Below are 20,869 nucleotides of genomic sequence, written 5' to 3'. Positions count from 1 at the left end.
AGCTAGCTGCCTCTGGCCTTGACAGGTGGGTTAAAAACTGGCTGGATGGCCGGGCCCAGAGGGTGGTGGTGAATGGAACCAAATCCAGCTGGAGGCCGGTCACGAGTGGCGTCCCCCAGGGCTCAGTCCTGGGTCCAGTCTTGTTCAACATCTTTTTCAATGACCTTGATGAAGGGATTGAATGCTCCCTCAGTAAGTTTGCAGATGACACTAAACTAGGAGGAAGTGTTGATCTGCCTGAGGGTAGGGAGGCTCTTCAGAGAGACCTAAACAGACTGGACCCATGGGCTGAGACCAGCGGGATGAAGTTTAACATCGCCAAGTGTAGAGTGCTGCACATGGGACATAACAATCCCATGCAGTGCTACAGGCTTGGGTTGGGGGAGACTGGCTGGAGAGCTGTCAGGCAGAGAAGGACCTGGGGGTGTTGGTTGACTGCAGGCTCAAGATGAGCCAGCAGTGTGCCCAGGCAGCCAAGAAGGCCAACAGCATCCTGGCTTGTATCAAAAACAGTGTGGCCAGTAGGAAGCAATTGTGCCCCTGTACTCAGCATTGGTGAGGCCACACCTTGAGTACTGTGTGCAGTTCTGGGCTCCTCACCATAAGAAGGACACTGAGGTTCTCAAGTGAGTCCAGAGAAGGGCAACCAGGCTGGTGAAGGGGCTGGAGGGCAAATCATACGAGGAACAGCTGAGGGAGCTGGGGCTGTTTAGCTTGGAGAAGAGGAGGCTGAGGGGAGACCTTGTCACCACCTACAATTATCTGAAAGGTTGTAGAGCAGTGGGTGATGGTCTCTTCAGCCAAGTAACAGGAGATGGAACAGGGGGAAATGGTAAAGCTGTGCCAGGGCAGGTTTAGATTAGATGTTAGGAAAAAATTCTTCACAGAAGGAGTTGTGAGGGCCTAAAACAGGCTGCCCAGGGAGGAGGTTGAGTCACCTCAAAAAAAGGGTAGATGAGGTACTCAGGGATATGGTTTAGCATAGGACAGGAATGGTTGGACTTGATGATCTTAAAGGTCTTTTCCAACCTTGTGATTCTGTGAAGTGCTGTGCTGTTAGGGGTTAGAAACTATTCTGATTTATTCGAGGCTTTCTTGAACTAATCCAGATTATTTTTTTGTCTGCTTCAGCAAATATCAAACACTTAATCTTTATTTTCTAGAAAAGATTACGGAATATTTCTTGAAATGTCTCTAGTACAGTTCTTAAAAAGTCTATGTGGATAATCTTGAAGTTATGTTATTTTTACCAAGAGAAAAACCACTTTATTGAATTCAGGTGTTATATGTTCCATCACCTGAAATGTAATTTACTTAATTAGTGAGACGTTAAACATTTAAACTGGGTGGTCCATTTTCTAACACACTCTCCATCTTACAACCCTTGCTGGCCCCTGAATCCTAATTTCTGAAGACCACATCATGTTTCTTGTGTTTGAGTTTTATATCAAGGGCCAAAGATTGCTGAAGGTAAGTTAGCCTGACCTTGTGATCACTTCAGTTAAGTGCTACAAAGTCAGGTGCTTGAGCATGCAGCATACATCACTGAATTAAAGATTTGTTTTCAGCTGTTGCTGCCTTCTAATGAAGCCATTGAAATGGAACACAGAGCAAAGTAAAAAGTAAAGGCTGATGCTTCTTGACTCAGGCATAAGTAAGTTGCAAAAAGTGTTTGAGGACAATGCTAGTGGTACTGTACTTCGGTCATATCAGGAGACTGAACCAAGCCAAAACTGCGTTGTCCTTCCTCCAAGTTCACCCCCTTCCTCTGAGTGCTGTGGAGCAAGCCTACAGCACATGATAGAACACAATAGACCTGCTGTGAAGGTCTAAAGCACACGATGTCACTGCAGAAATTAATGTGGTACAGCTAATGTTCACCTCCTCAGTGACATGAGCAAGGGCAGTTTCCTGTGGTTATTGAGCAAGGCCTGAGGTCAGAGGCTGAGGGAGCCTCTTGCAAAGATAACAGTTGGTTTAGGTGGGGTTTTTTTAGTGAATGTGGAACAGCACAGATGTTGGCAGGGTACCAGTACTTCGCGGTTCCACATGCATTAAGTTTATGCATCCAGGAAGGTGTCCATAACTTAACCGTGGTCCCTTGAAAGCTGGATCATTCAATGAAATCCTGAAGCACACATCAGAGGGTCTATATCTGTTCTCCCCTGTCACTTGGGAGCTTTTTCTTACATAGATGGATTATTTGGAATATTTGCTATTCCTTAGTGTGAAAATCCGTATCTCTTCTTCCTCTTCCCTCCAAAGACCCTTAACTTAAAGGACTTTACTGAGATTTGACGTAAAACTGGTGTGAAGATGTAAAGTACCTCAATCAAATTGGACATTCAGAAGTTTATTGTAATCATATTTCTGATTTCATGGTCTGAAATAGCTCTGGAAAACAGAGCTATTTTTTGTTTTATTTTTTTCCCTTGATTTGTGTCGCTTACAACTTTATTGTTGTCACACCTCCAACTGACTTCATGTCAGCAAGGACATACTGAAATTAATCCAGAACCCTCCTCGGAAATGCTCAACATAAAATTAGAATTAAATCCTCAAAATTTACATCCAATTTTAATGTCTCTTTTCTGTTCAGTAGTCTTATATAACACAAGTAGTTCCAGGGAGGTAGCGACTTACCTCAGGGTTTTTTAATTGAAGGTTTTAATTTTGTTTTCCATACTATTTCCCTAACGTAAGTAAAGTTATGGCACACTTCACATAATCTGAAATTAATGAATGAGCAATACATTTCCTTCTCAGTCTATTGGTTTTTACTTCTAGCTAATTTATGCTTTTTGCTGGGATTTCTGTTTAGGTATGTTGCTGGAAAATCCCAGAGAGATGTGTTATTCTGCTGCCTAGCTATGAGTTTAAAAGAGAAACAAATAAATGTGTCTGGACTACATGCAGTTAGGCTGAAAGGAGGGGCAGTAAACGTTTTGTTAAAGGTGTGACAGAGGCAGGTTGAGCAGCAGGCGTTGAACTTAAGAGAAATTTGGATAGGTTGGTTAAAGCCCTGAACTAGCAGTTACTTTGGTTTTAACAACTCCATGTGATCAGAGCAGGTGGCCAGTGAGGTTGTAACGCTTTAAGTACTTCTCTAAAAAAATACTTTCCACATTCAAGTTACAGCAGTGGAAAGTCCTGGAGTAATCAAAATGCTTCCAAATGTCATCCTGCTAAAAGACTGGAGTGCTCTCCTGTCAGGCAGGAGTAATGCAAAAGCACAAACCACCACAGAGGCTTGAACCACTGCAGGCAGCTTCTCACCAGCAGGAAGATCTCTGAAGATGGAACAGTTTATGTATGCTTTATTCCAGCTAGAGCTGGAAATGCTTGAATTGCTTCAGCAAGTGTGACAAGGTCATCTGAGTTAAATGAGTTTGAAATGAAAAGCCATTATTGCACAGGAGAAAATCAGTTGAAGGGGCCTGGCGATGCTCGTATGTAATGAGGAGTCATTTCCATTGAGTTTTACCCAAAGCCAGGCTACATCTGACACAGCTTCAGCAGTTTTCTCACCACTTAAAAGATTCCAGTTCTACTTGTATTATTTTAGGGACACTCCAGTTTAGCATTACGTTGCCATTTTAAGGGCTGTGAGCTGAGCTCTGGCTTTACCCTTTTGCTAGAGGAACCGGTTGCCGGCAGCCTGAGTAGTGTTACTCTCTGCATTTCAGCCTACTACTTAGAAAGGTTGAAAGAAATTTGAAATTCTTGTTACTAGTAATGGTTTCTGAACTGTTGATGACTGACAGGCACTCAGTAGCCCTCTCCTTGCCTCAGTGACTAGATTTCCTTAAACAGTTAGAAGTACCTTGGAAGCTAAAGAAAAGGAAAGAGACCAAACCCAAAACCCAACCTAAACCTAGCATATGGATTTTATAAATCTAGTGTTTTTGTTGACCTGTGCATTAGTGAAAATTCATGTATTTTCTTTGATGCAATAACATACGTGTTACTGGAATATGACATCTCTTTGTGGTACAAAGACCAGATATTTTACATACCAACACCCCAACGTAATAGAATTATTTTAATGCAAATCCACGTAGGCAGCCTGAAATGACTGTTACCTGATTATATAATTAAAGTGTGTGCATATCTGAGGCTTTCTTGAAATGAAATGAGCATGTCAGAACTCAGTTTCTGGTTCCCAGGAAGATTTGCTTTGGCCTTAATTCAGAAGAGGGAATTTAAGTCTCACGTTCATGGAATCAAAGAACACTTTGGGTTGGAAGGGACCTCAAAGGCCATCTAGTTCCAGTCCCCCTGCCATGGGCAGGGACATCCTCACTAGACCAGGTTGCCCAAAGTCCCATCCAACCTGGCCCTTAAACACTTTCAGGCATGGGGCTTCCACAAATTCTCAGGAAAACCTGTGGCAGCACCTCACGGTCTTCATAATAAAGAATTTCTTCCTACCATCTAATCTAAGCCTGCCCTCCTTCATCTTAAAGCCCCTTGTCCTGTCACTGCACTCCCTGGTGAACAGTCCCTCTCCCACTTAACTATTGGTAGGCCGCAATTAGGTCACCCTGGAGCCTTCTCCAGGCTGAACAAGCTCAAATCTAGCAGCATGTCTTCATAGGAGAGGTGGTCAATCCCCCTGATCATCTCCATGGCCCTCCTCTGGACTCGTTCCAACAGCACCATGTCTTTCCTGTACTGGATGCAGTACTGCAGGTAGGGTCTCACCAGAGAAGAGTAGAGGGGCTAAATCACCTCCCTAGACCTGCTGGCCACACGGTTATTGATGCAGCCCAGAGCACAGTTGGCCACCTGATCTGCTGGTGCACAGTTACATTGAGCTTGTCATCAGTCAGCACCCTCAGACCCTTCTCCTCAGGGCTGCCCTCGATCCATTCTCTACCCAGCCTGTAGCTGTGCCTGGGATTGTGCTGACCCACATGAAGGACCTTGCGCTTGGCCTTGTTAAACTTCATGCAGTTTGCATGGGCCTGTCAAGGTCCCTCTGGATGGCATCCCCTTCCCTACCTCACCACACAGTTTGGTGTTGTTGGCAAACTTGGTGAGGGAAGACTATCCCACTGCCACCAGCAAAGTTGTTGAGCAGGGCCAGTCCAAGTACTGACCCCTGAGGACCACTACTTGTCATGGATGTCCATGTGGATATTGAGCTGTTGACCACAAGTCTTTGACTATGACCATCCAGCCAGTTCCTTATCCACTGAGTGGTCCATCTTGAGAAGTAAAAAATATTTCTAGCATGTTTGGTGTTTTGACATACCTGTAACTTAGTGCTTTGAGACATGAGTTGAAAAAATCTGCTTAATACTTAATGTATTAAGTCTCTGGTTGAAGAATTCTGCATTTTTACAAAGTAATTAAAAGTTGCTAAGCATTGATTGATTCTAGAGTACTTCCCACTTGTGTTAAAAGACAATTTGACCCGCACTCTGGTGTGTTAATGTACTAGTGATTTTTGGTCCTATGTATCAGAGCTTTATTACATAATCAATCATTCTGATTTTTGCTAAAATTACGTAAACTAGTGATTGATCACACACATGGCTTGGTGGACCCAAATGTATCACTTTTCATTACCTTACAAGTGGACCTTGCTGATAAGCTAAGTGTTTCTCCTATTTGGGTTTAAAGAGCAAAGCTTAGTTATTTTGCTTTCCAGATTGGTGGTATGAGGTCTGCAGACCTCATCACATCCTCTGTGTGGTTCTGTTTTCTGTCTTGACCTGGTCTGAATCATCGTGCTATACCAAACAAACTTGCTGTCTGCACCTGGGGGCTTCGCAGACAGATTTTGTGAAGTGCAGCTGCACTTGGGTGCCAGGGTACCAAAGCGGAAGAACTGTGCCCAGTCTCTCAATTTCAGTTCCATGAATGCAGCACTAGACAGCACAAAATCATTACTTGCACACTAAAGTGGAGTTGGTTCCTTGAGCTTTTCGTAACTCTCTTCTGTAAAAATGAAAGTTAAATGTACGTACCAGACAGCAAAGCCTGATGAGTAGAAAATTCTGATTGGTTCTCCTGATAAAAAAAAAAAACAAAAACCAAACATGAAAAGATTTCCTGTATCAACCACTTTATTAAACGTAATTGTGGCATTTTACATGGATCCCTACCCTGCCTTTGCAGCACAATCTACTGATTTTTGATCGAAAAATCCCATCACTTTGCGAAAATCTGTTCGCCAATCCTTCAGTAGCTCACTTGCATTTCACCAGACAGGAAAAGGCTTCTTCTGCCTCGTAGCATCACATTCCTGTGGACTGAACTGGCTGCAGAGCAGGACACTAATACTGAGTGTAGTAACAATCACTGGACTTCTAGGCTCAAAACAGAATTCCAAGACATGATCTAAAGTTAATAGTAGGGCTTCTACTACTCTCCCAAAACAGCTGTTTTCAACTTTTCTGCCGTAAGGAAGCCTATTGAGATAGGCTGTCATGGAACAACACCCAGAAGCTGGGATTTGGTCAGTCTGGGAGTGTGAGTGAGCATCTGAAGGACAGTTAACCAAATCAGCATAAAATGTATTGTTTTTAAGGGAAAGGACACATGGGTATGTATGCAGACAACTCTGGCTTCAAGATGGTTTCCCTGTTCAAGCATCGGTGTGTGAATTCTACGGTAAAATTCTCATTCCTGCAGCATATTTGCACCAAGTTTTAGCTGGTGGACTTAACCAGCAGTTTCATTTGTGATTCCTTCTTTATTTTTAATTAAAGTCTATGAAGTTTTATATATATATATAAACGCCTTTCTGTTTAGCTCAGGGGATGAAGAAAGAAATAGAAAGGAGAGAGAAGAGCCAAGACTTGCTTTGGATTGTGGTTGGTCATTCCCTGCTCCCTTATGCTTCAAGATCTGTTGTATCTCTCCACTTTTTTCTGGTAATTTAATTTCTTAGCCTTCTACCAGTTACATGGAAAGGTTGCTTACTTCCCTGTTTGAAAGGCAGAACAGTTATAGTCTGTGGGCAAGACAAGTCACTGAATTTTCAGTTACCTTCATTTTATTTGGTGTTGCAAATGCAGGCGTTTGACAAAACCCTAATGCAGCAATCACCACATTCAGTTAGTTCTTCACTGGAGTGGATAAATGGAGACTGTGATAGTACTAAGTGAAAAGCGGGCAGGGGGGTTCACAGATTCACAGAATTGTAGGGGTTGGAAGGGACCTCAAGAGATCATTGAGTCCAACCCCCCTGCCAAAGCAGGTTCCCTAGGACATGTTGTACAGGGAGACATCCAGACAGGTCTTGAATATCTCCAGAGAAGAAGACTCCACCACCTCCCTGGGCAGCCTGTCCCAGGGCTCTGTCACCCTCACTGTGTAAAAGTTCTTCTGCATGTTGGTGCGGAACTTCCTGTGCTCCAACTTGCAGCCATTGCCCCTTGTCCGGTCTCCACAGACAACTGAAAAGAGGCTGGCTGTTTCCCTCTGTGTCCCACACTTGAGATATTTATAAACATTAATCAGATCCCCTTTCAGTCTTCTTTTCTCAAGGCTGAACCACCCCAGTTCAGGTTGGCTTATTTTTTTTTCAAGAATCAAAACTCTGGCCAAGGCAGCCCATGTAAGTTCTACATGTACTTTTCTGCTTACTCACCGTCAGGACCATGCACATCCCTTTCACATGATGTCATACACAGCTGTGCTCTGTTCTAGAAAAAACATTCCTATCTGCTGTACTTCTCTTAAGGTCATGTTGATATTTTTATTCTCATCCAACACCCTTGAAAGGAGACGGTAGACCATGGTCAATACGACTTGTGCTGAGGAACCACATCAAGGTTGCCTGTCTTAGAGCAAGGACAGCACAAGATGTGGGAAAATGAGGAAAGTCAATTAAGGAAGAATGATAATATGAATATTGTAAGTCATTATGATCTGTTAGTATGTATCGTGGTCAAATATTTTCCAGTTTGATAGTATGAAAAGCTATTAACATTGTTAAGGGTGAGCATATAAAGCTGGACCATTACCTTGAACAGTAGAAAATTCCAGGCAGGCAGGAGAAAACCAGCACTGCGTCCATGTCCATACGCAGAAAGCAGAAGCATCCCTGCTGCATTCCACCTGCAGGAATGTGGTACAGTGGAGTTTACCAGTAAAAGGCTAGCAGCATGAAACCAGTGGAGCGTTAGCCTGAGTGTCTCATCAAACCTGATGGTGCTCCTTGTGAAAATTACAGGCTTTCAGGAACAACAGCATACCTATTTTCATACAATAGTATGCTTAATTTAATGCATAACTTAATGCTACATGAAGTTCTCATTCAAATGCAGCTGCAACACAAGGTATGTCTACTATCTTGCACCTCAGAGGACGGTTTGCTTTGGCAGAGGTCTTTAAAATCTGGTAACTGTGTAATACCTACCGGTTGCATCAAAATGTGCCATCACCGGTGACCAGATCTGTGCTTGTAATAACAAAATGTGTTGAAAAAGTAAGTAACGATGCGGTTTGTTATTTATGAGGATCTGTTCAAATGTAGAGGATTGTTAGGAAAGCCAGATGCGAAGTTACGCATATAGGAAGGAGGAAGGAAGGGAATGCTGTTACAGAATAGCAAACTCTGATATTGCTCAGACTTTAATGTCTCCCTAAAAACAGCTTCCTTCTCCGAGGGAGAATTGGAAAATACTCTCTGTCCCTTTTCCCTGTTCTCACTGGTTCTTGCTGCATTTGAGGTGTCAGTCATCTCAGATACCTTTTAGGCACACAACAACTGAGGGTGGCAAATTTTTGTTGGGCTTGGGGCTTTTGGCTGCATGGTTGCTTTTTGTGCAAGTGCAAATGAGTTTTTACTCTGTTTTCACTAAATTATGTATTGATTTGTAGCAGAGAAAAGAAAGGTTAGTGGTATCTCCGCAAGGCCAGCACTACAAGCTCACTTCATGTAGCGCTTCTCCGCAAATGCAACTCGTTGCAACCCAATTGCAATCAGATTTTGTGATGGAATTTGGATGATCTGCCAAAAAAAGAAAGCAGAGACAAAATGGGAAAGGGGGAAGAAAAATGAAAGGTGGGAGAAAAACCAAAGCACCCTAAAACTTTCTCTAACCCACTTCCCGGTGTATAGAGATGCAAGACCAAATAGCTCGTAGCTGTACTTGATAGGTGGCATAGTGTTTTACTAGTTCAACAGAACCTTTTCCCACTAATGTAAAAACAAACCCTCAGGGGCAAAACTGCTGTTCCCAATGCCCATTGCACTATGAGATAGCCTTTTCCTGCGGTGATGTATTACTGCTCCTGCAGGTCTGCTTTTCTGCGAGTTTTTAACAGGGTTATGTTTTTCCCCCTTTCTTGTAGATTAGTGCAGCTTGAAGCCCTCCTGGTGTGTATTTCCACTGTAGTAATTTTTTTTTTTTTAAGGCTAAAGCTGGTTCCCAGCCAAGAACCTTCTTTGAGGCATGAAAGCCAATTTAAGCGTGTTTTGGGAGTTTTCTTTGTCTTTTTTATTTTTTTTTCTTGATCACCTCTTTTCTTTGTAAGAGACAGAAAGCTTCTATATTCTTGGAAAAATTCAGAGCAACTTTTCCATTCCCTCACCAGATACCCTCAGGACATCATCCTCGAGCACGCTGGCACACACCTGGAGGTTAATAGTTGAGAGAGTTCTTTATGTCTCATCATGTAGAAACTCAAAATCCATGTGCTGGCGATCTGCCTGCAAATACTTTTGTAACCTTTCTCTGAGGGACTGACTCATTTGCTACACTAGTTTGTATGTGTGAGGATGATAAAAGGTCATTTGAATGGCCTGGATTTCTTAAAATCTGATAAAAGTCCACTAACATCGTGTGCTGGTTTTGGTTGTGATAGAGTTATTTTTCTTCACAGTAGCTAGCATTTGGCTGTGTTTTGGATTTGTGTTGGAAACAAGGTTGATAACACAGAGATGCTTTCATTACTGCCAAGCAAGTGCTTACAAGGTGCCAAAGTCTTTTCTGCTCCCCCCACCAGCCCACCAGCAAGGATGCTGGGGGTACTCAAGGAGTTGGGAGGGGACTCAGCCAGCACAGCTGATCCCAATGGACCAAAGGCATATTCCATACCATATGATGTCATGCTCAACATGTAAAGTTGGGGGGAGAAGGAAGAAAGGGGCAACATTCCAAGTGATGGCATTCATCTTCCCAAGTCACCATTACTCGCAATGGAGCTCTGCTGTCCTGGAGATGGCTGAACACCTGCCTGCCTGTGGGAAGTGAGGAATGAATTCCTTGTCTTAACTTTGCTTGTGTACCTGGCTTTTGCTCTGTTTACTAAACAGTCTTTCTCTCAGCCCATGAGTTTTGTCACTTTCACTCTTTGGATTCTTGCCCCCATCCCACTGTGGGGGAGTGAGCAAGTGGCTCTGTGGGGCTCAGTTGCAGGCTGGAGTTAAATCACAACACACAGGTACTTGGAAATCTGTTTATGATCTGTTTTCTGTCTTTTGGAGTAGATATGTAAGAGTCCAGGAGGTTCTTCTGTGGTTCTTTGGCCAGTGACAGTGTGAAAGAATTGTCTCCAGAGAGCAGTTTAGGTGTCAGATATGCCTACTGTATGCTTATCTCTGATGTCCCTCCCAGCACATTGATAATTTTGCTTCTTACAATCACATACCTGTAAGAAGAATGAGAGTCCCCCAGACTGATCCTTTGACAAAACTTTGAGTAGATTGAACCACATTTTGGAAGTTGCAGCAATATAATCCCTGAATCAATCAGTTGTTTTGCCTGTGTTTCATCCTCATGATGTTCATATAGCCCTTTCAAAGTGCTGCTTTCACCTAGGTTTTTCATATCTTGTTTGTGCCTCCTGACACCAACCAAAGCCTTGGGATCTGGTCCAAGGCCTCTGTAGCACAACAGGAACACAGGAAGCCCATATTTATGAGGGATGATCTCTGGGGTACCTTCCAAACCAAACCATTCTAGGATTCCACGGTCCTATACCCTCTCTCATGATATCTCTTTTAGTTGTGTTACGGCCACACAACCTTAGTTAAAAAGCCATACAGTTTTTTGCAAAAAGCCAGCTTAGAGACACCCAAAGCTTGCCAGCAGAACATACATTTGCTAGGCGAAAAGCAGGACCACACAAATATAAATGGCTTGTGCTCTGGGTAAGTAAGCGACGTCCTGTGTGACACTTGTGGGTATGAGGACTTGTGGGGGCGACCCAGGACACTCTTGGTTTGCAGGCATACTGCCGGACCAGTTGTTCACGCAACATGGATTACAGAGTCCAGTACTGTAATAATTGACTGCTGAGAAGTTCACAGAATCACAGAATCACAAGTTTGGAAAAGACTTTTAACATCATCGAGTCCCACCGTTCCTGTCCTACGCTAAACATTATCCCTAAGTACCTCATCTACCCTTTTTTTGAACACATCCAGGGCTGGTGACTCAACCACTTCCCTGGGCAGCCTGTTCCAGGCCATGAAAACTATTTCATCGAAAATTTTTTTCCTAACATCTAATCTGAAACTGAGTTAAGAGGAACAATAAGTTAAAAGAAGCCATCCAGTGCTTTTCATCTTTTGCTCTAGGCATACGCAAGCCTCTTAACACCAGTGGCTTGAAAGTAAAGTGGCCAAAAAATACCAACACGCAAGAGGGAATGGCTGAGAAGTGAACACTTAGAAACTCTGTGTAAAAACAGTCTCTGAGAGAATGAAAACTGAAGATTTTAGCAGCATATGAAGCCATCTCCCACGTAACTTACCCTTTTCCTTAGATAAGCCTTAGAAGGAGACCATTAACATATACACATGTTGACTGCTCATACATCAATGCTAAAGGACAGTCTGCTGAAGGGAAGTTGTAGAGAGGTGGGCAGTGGTGTCTTCAGCCAGGTGACAGGCCATAGGACAAGGGGAGGTGGCACTAAACTGCGCCAGGACAGGTTCAGATTAGATGTTAAAAGAAAATTCTTCACTGAAAGGGTTGTCAGGGCCTGGAACAGGCTGCCCAGGGAGGGGGTTGAGTCACCATCCCTTGGTGTGTTTAAAAGAAGGTAGATGAGGTACTCAGGGATATGGTTTATCATAGGACGGGACCGGTTGGACTTGATCTTAAAGGTCTTTTCCAACCTTGTGATTCTGTGACAGGGTGGGGGAAGCTGGCAACAACATGCCGCGAGCAACAGGTGAGACACCTGCGATGCAGGCCCCTCTCCCCGGCTCCTGCCGTGGCCCAGGCGAAATACTCTCTCGGCACAGCGGTGTCTGAGCCACAAGAGGTCACTGGAAACAGCGCTAAAACCGTCTCCCAGGTTTCCCAGCTTGGGTGCTCTCCCTTTGCCTCTCTTCTGCTTGGAGTAGCTGGGTACCACTCACAGCAAAGCCCGCAGCTCGCAGCAGGTAAACTGCAGCAAACCGCACATACGAGCCGTGACAGAAGCCGTGCACAGGTCCTCAGCAGGTGGGCACCAAGCAGCTCCCCTGCAAACCCTCAGTTGGCAGGGGGAACATGCCTGCTGTGCACCTGCAAAATGCAACCACCCACCCGGCAGCGGCCCAGGCCTCAGTACAAGGGTGTCATACCGATTTCGGTGAAACTAACTGGAAAGCAGAAGCTTTATTTTACTAAAGCTTTGGACATTTCGACTTCTTCCTCTCCTTGAACTACAAGCTAAACAAAACCTCTCTCGTGTTTTCAGGAAACGGGATCGTGTCAGCATGCCTGTGGGTGGCCTGCAGCATGAAAACTGTGCCCCAGGACTTGTCTCTTCCTCTTTAACTGAGGAAGAACAAAAGTTGTGGCTTGGATTTTTTTTTTTTTAAATTAGTATATTTTTTTTTAAATTCCAAAGTACTTACATATAAGGTATGAAAAGCTTGTGTTCGGTTCTGCTTTCTGCCTGAAGTGACTCCCCTGAACTGATGAAATTTCACCAAGCACAGGCTGTTAGACATGATTGTATAACTCCCCCCTCCTCTGCAATAACTCATCAAAATGGCTTTTTCTCCAAGAAATATTCTGGTTTGCATGAAGTATTGAATTCTGGCAACTTTTCATTTTACAAGCGCTATACTAATAAATCATCATAAGTGCCCCCAAATTATAAAATAAGCTCTATTGTTTGAACATTATTGTATAAAAATACTTATTTGCTGTGATTCGATCACTAACTCACCACAAAAACCAGCTGACAAGTATCCCAGGTATCAGGCTGTGGTGAACACATTTGTTTTGCTGAGGCTGTAATGTAGCACTTGGTTTGACATTTCTCCTATTGTAACACATGTAGTACAACAACACATCACACTCAAGCTGAGGGAGGGTAGATTTAAGTTAGATATAGGTAAGAAATTCTTCTGCGTGTGCTTGACGAGGCACTGGCACAGGATGCCCAGAGCAGCTGTGGCTGCCCCCTCCCTGGCAGTGCTGAAGGCCAGGTTGGGTAAGGCTTTGGGCAACCTGTGCTAGTGGAGTGTCTCTCTGCCTATGGCTGGGGGGGATGGCATGGTATGATCTTTATGATCCTTTACAACTCAAACCATCCAGGATTCTGTATTTTTACTGGGATACTGGTAAGAGGTAAAACTTCAAAAAAGTGCTAGGAATAGAAGCACATGGAAATGAAACAGGTGTTTTGGATGGCAAAATAAAGAGAGAGAAACTGAGAAATCAAATAAACAAACATAACATTGTCCTCTAGCATTATACTGCAAAATCTAGTATCCTCAAGCATGTCCAGAGAAGGGCAACCAGGCTGGTGAAGGGGCTTGAAGGCAAATCTTATGAGGAGCAGCTGAGGGAGCTGGCAATGTTTAGTCTGGAGAAGAGGAGGCTGAGGGGAGACATTATCACAGCCTACAACTACATGAAAGGAGTTTGTAGACAGATGGGCGATGGTCTCTTCAGCCAGGTGACAGGAAATAGGACAAGGGGATTTCACTGAAAGAGTTGTCAGGGCCTGGAACAGGCTGCCCAGGGAGGGGGTTGAGTCACCATCCCTGGGTGTGTTAAAAAAAAAATGTTGAAGAGGTACTTAGGGATATGGTTTAGCATAGGACAGGCATGGTTGGCCTTGATGATCTTAAAGGTCTTTTCCAACCTTGTGATTCTGTTATTCTGTAATACTGTGAAAATGTATGAGAAGAAGGTATCCCTGTTCCAAAGATAAAATGCTATGCATGTGCCAGGAAGGAGAGGTAAGTAGTCTCCCCTTCCACTCTCAGTACTGAACATGCCTGTACATCCAGGGTTTCAGTGTTCAGGAACAAAGTTTAAGAGAAATAAAACTAAAAGAAGGTTTAAGAAAGTTGAGGGTGCACGCCACCATGCAGCTTTTCATTAACACCAACAGACACCAATTACTTTGACAGGATTTTTGACTGCTTGAGCAAGATGTCAGGGTGTTTGAGAAACCATGCAGCCTTAGGTGCCACTCAGAATCAGCCCGGGGCAGCAGACTTATCTTGGTGCCCCCATGCATTTCCTAGATAAGGTCCCCTGTCTGCCTTCATTCAGTTTTATGAGGTCTTTGAATGAACGGCAGAGCTATTAGAGGTTTTCTGCCAAACAAATGTTGACATACTGGCCCTCCTATGTAGCTCCAAATCCTATCCATTGTTACCCTCAAGCTTTGTTGCAACTACAGCTGTTCGCTTGAAGCAAAGCCCTTCTACTCAGACAACCCTATTCTCACTCAAAACATAATTAAAGATGTTTTGATTTCTTGATACATTCTCAGTTCTTTTAAATCTACTACTCCCTATAGACCATTTTTGCTGTACCTGAACTAGACCAGGAGCAACTCGAGTCAGAAATTGATCTTATGTGACTGGGTTGTTACAATGGCATGTAGGAAGTGATAATTGAAGTTTTATTGCACTTACTGCAATGCCTAAACACTTTTGAAATTTAAAGGCCCAAAGCCTAAGAAAACAAACAGACAAATCAGAAAAACAAACTTTAAAGATTCCAGGTTTTGGAAGCAGAAGAATTTATTGTCTAATGGTGGCAATAAAAAGGTAATTTTGGACAAACACAAAACCTAAACTCCATAACATAAGCTTATTCAATGAATATCAGAGCTCTTAAGCTTGCTGACTATTCCCAATACCCCCGGGGTGACATTAGGCTACATTCTTTCATAAAAAAATATTAAACATAACAAAAAGCAAGAGCAGTAGTCACTGAAACTTATCCAACTATAAAGCAAGGGGGAAAAGCCGTTTTGATTTACTACTTACCAAGGTTGTATCCAGACTTTACTCTTTTCAAGGAAATAAGCTTTGCAAGACAGAGAATGGAAAATCAATTCACCTTACCCACAGTCAAATATGCTGAGTGAATTTATTGTTACACTGCTTTCAGACGAGATGGATAAATTGTGCTAATATGCAGTATTTTCACCAGAACTGATGGAGAGGGGCCCAGAGAACGAAGGGGGGAAAGGACTGCTGTGCTGCCTCTCAGACACTTTGCCAGCCACTATGGGAAGGTATTTTTTTAGGACTGAAACAGCCCACTGGAAGAGGGCAAATACCATGTCCCAGCTGGTAAATGTGTGTAAGAGCTTTATTGTCTCAGGCCAGAAGGCATGGTGAGCAAAATCATCTTCAACTGTACTTGTGCCGGCTGAGGTAAAGGCCCCTGGTTTGACTTGCCACTGCAGTCACCGTGAGAGGCAGCAGGGACAGTGTCAATTCATTTGTCCCGGTGATAAATCTACGCACAATATATTCACTGAGCAAGTATTTGCCATTTTTTGATGGCAATTCAGGCTAGGGTAGCTATGGCAATGGGTTTTTACCCTGCTTTATTTATTTATTCTTCCATTTACCTTGTTTTATTCCCATTTGTAATCTTTTTTCATTCCCACTTACCAGCTGCTGCGACATGGAAGGAAGACGCATCAAAACTGTTTTCTTTGTGTGGTACTGAAGACAGGGCACACTTGGTTAGATAATATATAAAAAACTCCAGGGAAACCCTGCTGTCTGAAACACCAGGTCTGTCAGAAAATTGGGAATTTCAGAGCACATTAATGACACCCTACAGTGTATTGTCCTCTGGTGAAGAGGGTTTTTTTGGCTGCTGCTATTTTGACAGCCACATGTGTTGATGACCCATCCATCAGGTGCTCCAGAGGCTGCTTTTTCTGGCTTCATTCTCTGGTCTGCCTGAGAGCATATGCTGCAAGCATGCTGCCGCGGGCGCATCTTTCTAAGTAAGGGCTCAACTGGCTGCTGCTATATTGTAATTATTATTAACAGACTTCAGGGAAGTATGACCTTGCATGTCCCTGGTCACACACATGGCAGTTTAAGGTGCAAAAACCCCTTTACTGGAGCTCCTGGCTTTCCCTGCTTCGACATACTAAAAATATTCTGCCAAAAAACACAGCCAAAGGATCTGTTTGACAAGCCCCTGGCATGCAGAATTTATTAATAATTGTACTTTGCACCAGCAACTTGGGTTTTGCTCTCCTTTTATAGCTGAACCGGAGCTTTACCTACCGAGGAAGCAAGCCTCTCGCCACACTCAGTAGAGAGGAGAGAAATGGTCATTTCTCTCCAGTTTTCCTAACAAGTATTTCACTTTTTTCTTCATGTGCTGGAAATGCAGCAAAGGCAATATTAATTTCAGAAGCTTTCTCCCTTTTTCACTGCCCATCATTTAACGTCTGTCTTTCTCAATTTACAAATGGAAAAGTTTCCTGCCTTCACTGGAAGATTTTAAATCTTTTGCTTTTGACCTCTTTTTGGTTGTTGTTTCAGTTGTCCCTGTTCACAGTGTTTAATGTTACAGCACAAAGTTTTAGAGTAAGATTTCTCTCCTAGGGAAAGCAGAGTGTATTATTTCCTTGCGGGCTCCAAAGGTCCCAGGCTAACTGCTGTCTCAAGTGCTAGGAAATTAATCCTCTCAGGGTCAGAAAAGAATTACAGATATATTCAGTTAACAGAAAAACAGGCTTCTAGAAGTAACTTTTTTTTCTGGCAAGGCTTGTGCAAAATTCCAGGAGCAACAAAAACGTAGGAGTGTACTTCAGTCTCAGCCCTTTTTCTAGAATTAATGTCAATGCTCTTTGAACTGCTAACAGTTATGAGGGTACTTCTCAAATTTTCTAGACTCTACCCCCTGACAAGGTATTGCTAGCTTCCTTGGAAAAAATGGTGGAACAGACATAACTTTTTCTCCCATCATATTATAGGCAGACAAAACCGTGATTCATTTGATAGTAGCCATTATTTTGATACTAATTTTTCAATCTATTTATACAGCATCAATGGTCATTAAAAAGAAGAGCTGCTTAGGAAGATGCTTAAAATTTGAAATCTGCAGTACAGTGCCTTTTCTTACATGACTTCTAGTCACCGCGGTATTGCAATTCCAAACATCTATAAAATTTTAGTTTTCTATGGTATACTACATACAAAGAAGTAATTTTTAAAATAAACTATAAAATGTCTTAGTAATAAAACCCATAAACTTCACAACATCACACTGAGGGGTTCAAATATTCAAGTAGTTAGAGCAGCTAATTAGAAACAAAGACACTACAGAGAAAGAAAAAGAAACTCAATTAATGCCTTACTGCAGCAGCAGCAGCTGCTGTGCTTTTCTAAACCGGGTAACTTGAAGCTAAACAATCTGGAAGCCAAAGTATGTACCCTCTCAGAGCTATGTTAGCCTACTGGATGACCCCCTTAAGACTAAAGCACATTGTCTGCCGTGCTTTGAAGTAGCTTCAGAATTATTTTCTGAATACCTGAAGAGCACTCGGTAATGCTTACGTACTACAGGAGAAGATATTCTTTTCAGATCTCAGACACACATTTGTAATGGTTGTAGATTTTCTACCTGCTTTAATGGAAGGAAGTTCTAATTGGACACTAAGTTATGGTGGACCACTCATCCCTTACCTCGGAGAACATCTGTCTTGCATGTTTCTGGTTGCACAGGTGAGAAAACAGAATCAATGAACTCTTTGCAAAGCCACACTAAGCAATGTAATTTTCAATTCAGTCTTTCTCTTGGTGTGGTGTGAAAACCTGCATGAACACCCTCCTCTCTGCCCTGTGTTTTAACAAGTATCATCCACAAAGAAGTAATAGTGCTTTTTTTTATTATTCCTAAAATGGCAAAGAATTGCAATAAAAAATAAAAACCCCTCCATAAAATCAGGACCCCATCTTTATGTTTAAATTTTCACCTGTTCAGATAAATTATGTTGTTGTTTACCCCAAACCTGAGGTAAAAATGTTTTAATTACAATTCTGGAAACTTTCTTTGAATGGTTCGGCAAGGGCTGGTCTGACATGTGCATTGGTATGGGTTTATTGCAAAAATTAGATGAGTTCTCTTTGTCAAGAACTCATTTGAAACATGGCTTTAAAATTCCGAACCAAGTTTCCCATCCATGCTCTCAGGAGAACTCTGACCACTGGACGGGATGATTTTTCTCTTTTAAGGTGGCTGGTGTCTCCTCAGTGCCACAAAGATCAAAGAGGTGACATGTAGGCACCGGAAAAAGAAAAGGGTTAATTTTGGAACTTGGCTTGGATAAATAAAGTTCCTTGCATACTCCTCCCAAACACACAGTTCTTTCTTCCTGGCTGTCCCTCCTCAGTTGCCCCATCTCCTGGAGAGCAAATACTGAGCTATCAGGAAGCTGTTTAACTTTACCGGGTTTGACTTGGGTCACTCTCTTGCCTGCGTATACCCATTTTCTCAAATCACTCATAACTGCAGTTTATTTCCATGCTGCTCCTTTACTTCCAAAAGACCCCGTCAATTTATTAATTAATTTATTAATACAAAACCAGTTATTTCTGCCAAGGAGAAATTAAAAAAAAAAAAAAAAAAAGGAGAAAAACCAGTCTGGCTAAGTGTATTGCAAGTCTGGACCAGTTCAGGTCTAGCTAAAGACAATGCAGAGAGAACAGGGCTCTGTAGACTTGACCGTCTGCTGTCTTTTCTCCACTCCCCACACACAGACAGGGACCACAGCACTGACTGTAGAGATAACTTGCCATTCAAACTGAAAACACGCTCCTGAAGTGATGATTTTATTCGAGCAAGCAATTGTGGCAGTAGTTGTCACCAGGTTTGCTGTATCTAATGCAAAAGAAACTCCTCGGAAACCCTGTCATGCGTGACGTGAAATGGAGAACAGCTTGCCAAAGAGACACAGCTCTGCTGTGATCTTTTAGACCGTCTTTCCTGAAACTTCCTTTTAAAGGAATCTGAAAACACAGCAAAGCAGAAGGTGGCTGGTTTGAAGAGCTACAGGAGAGTGCCACTGAATTTTCTAAATGCCTGAGTGCAGTTGAAAGGTTGAAAGTCAATGGAGAAGTGAGTATGAAAAATTCACTAAAGTGTGTAAGTGCTTATGTTAGAAAAATAACTGGTGTTTTCAAAATTTGGAAAAAAACCCCACCAGGATTTAAAGATAAAATATGCGGAAACTATGATGTCATTCTTATCTCCCTGCAGAAGACGTAATCATATTTCCCTTCTGTAGACCAAACATGGGCAGAGGATGGAGACCTGCAAATACCAACTGTGCTGAGGCCAAGCTTCAAAATAAAAGTCCACCTCTCTTGGTCACATATGGAGACACATATGGAGTCTTAATAAGAAAGCAAGGAAAGATTTAAGTGTAGTAAATAGCTTTCATAGTATCATCAATTAGTCTAGAGGGTAACAATTAAAAAAAAAATCTGAATAACTGAGTTAATTGTGGAGGGCAGTGGAATTTCCGGTTTGAAAGGAAAACAGGAGTAATTGCTAAGTGGAGTAGAAATGCCCTGTAATGTTCTCTGAAGCAACGTGTTCCTGTTCCTTCACATGTGTTAGATTGTTCTTGTTTTTGAGTCAGCTTCGTGAGAGTGTATTTCACCACAAGCTGGTCTTCACAGCCATTAGCTGTGCCTTGTCCTCTCCTTCCCCCTTTGCACAGCAAAAACTTAATGACATTTGGTTTCGAATTTAAGGATGCACTGTTTGAACATTTGACATTTTGTACAAACTAATTTCTAGTCCCACCTGTTCTTTATGCTCCTGCCCACTAGTCATCAGAAATTTTATTGCTAGGAAAGAATTTCAGGGAAGTGCTGTTATCTCTGTTCAAAGACTGGGGAAAGAAAGCAGCAGAGAGCTTTGTCAACTGCCTGGTTCTTTTCAGTGTAAAACAGACAGAAGGAAAACCCACTTCTTTAAAGCACCAAGTAATCTTCCAGGAATCTCATTAGAACAAAATCCTTTTACAATGCTAAGATGTAGGTGCTATTTGTCACTTGTGCTCAGTTAGGACTCGACCGTGTAATCCTTAAACACATTTTTAACTTTTCCTTGCAAATGAGCCTGGCAAAACCTCCAAATGCAAGTATGAACTGTGAGATGAGCTCTGTAAATTATAAACTGTTCTCTTGTTACGCAACAGCTGAAGCATGGCGTGATTTACCCCTAGGTACACTCACTAAGTCGGTCATGTTTGGATGCATTTTGCCGTGCCTGGAATTCTTCTGCTGCATCAGCCCCCTTTTAGCATCCCTCCTCAGGTGCAATCTGAAGTGTTTCTTCAAAGCAGATCTACACTTTGAAATTATTAATAAAACTGTAGAGAAATGAGATAAAGGGAGAATCTTCCTACTTTCATTCTTCTTCACATCACAGCTCCTTTCTTCCCGCTCATGGGGGGAAGCATCACAAGTTGTGTCAGAAACATGCCTTCACCAAGCAGCGAGGTCTCTAAAGAAGATGTTTTGCACAATACATAATAACTGCACAACAATGACACAAAGTTGATCACAATTAATTGTTGAAAGCTAGCTCACTTGGAACAAAAATCACCAGCTGAAAAACAGGATTACAAAACTATTTCTCCTATAAATTGCTTTTCTACACCTTTTATACAA

This window comes from Gallinula chloropus (genome assembly GCF_964237585.1).
Source record: "Gallinula chloropus genome assembly, chromosome: Z".
Classification (NCBI taxonomy): Eukaryota; Metazoa; Chordata; class Aves; order Gruiformes; family Rallidae; genus Gallinula; species Gallinula chloropus.
Note: the sequence above shows the minus strand (reverse complement) of the source record.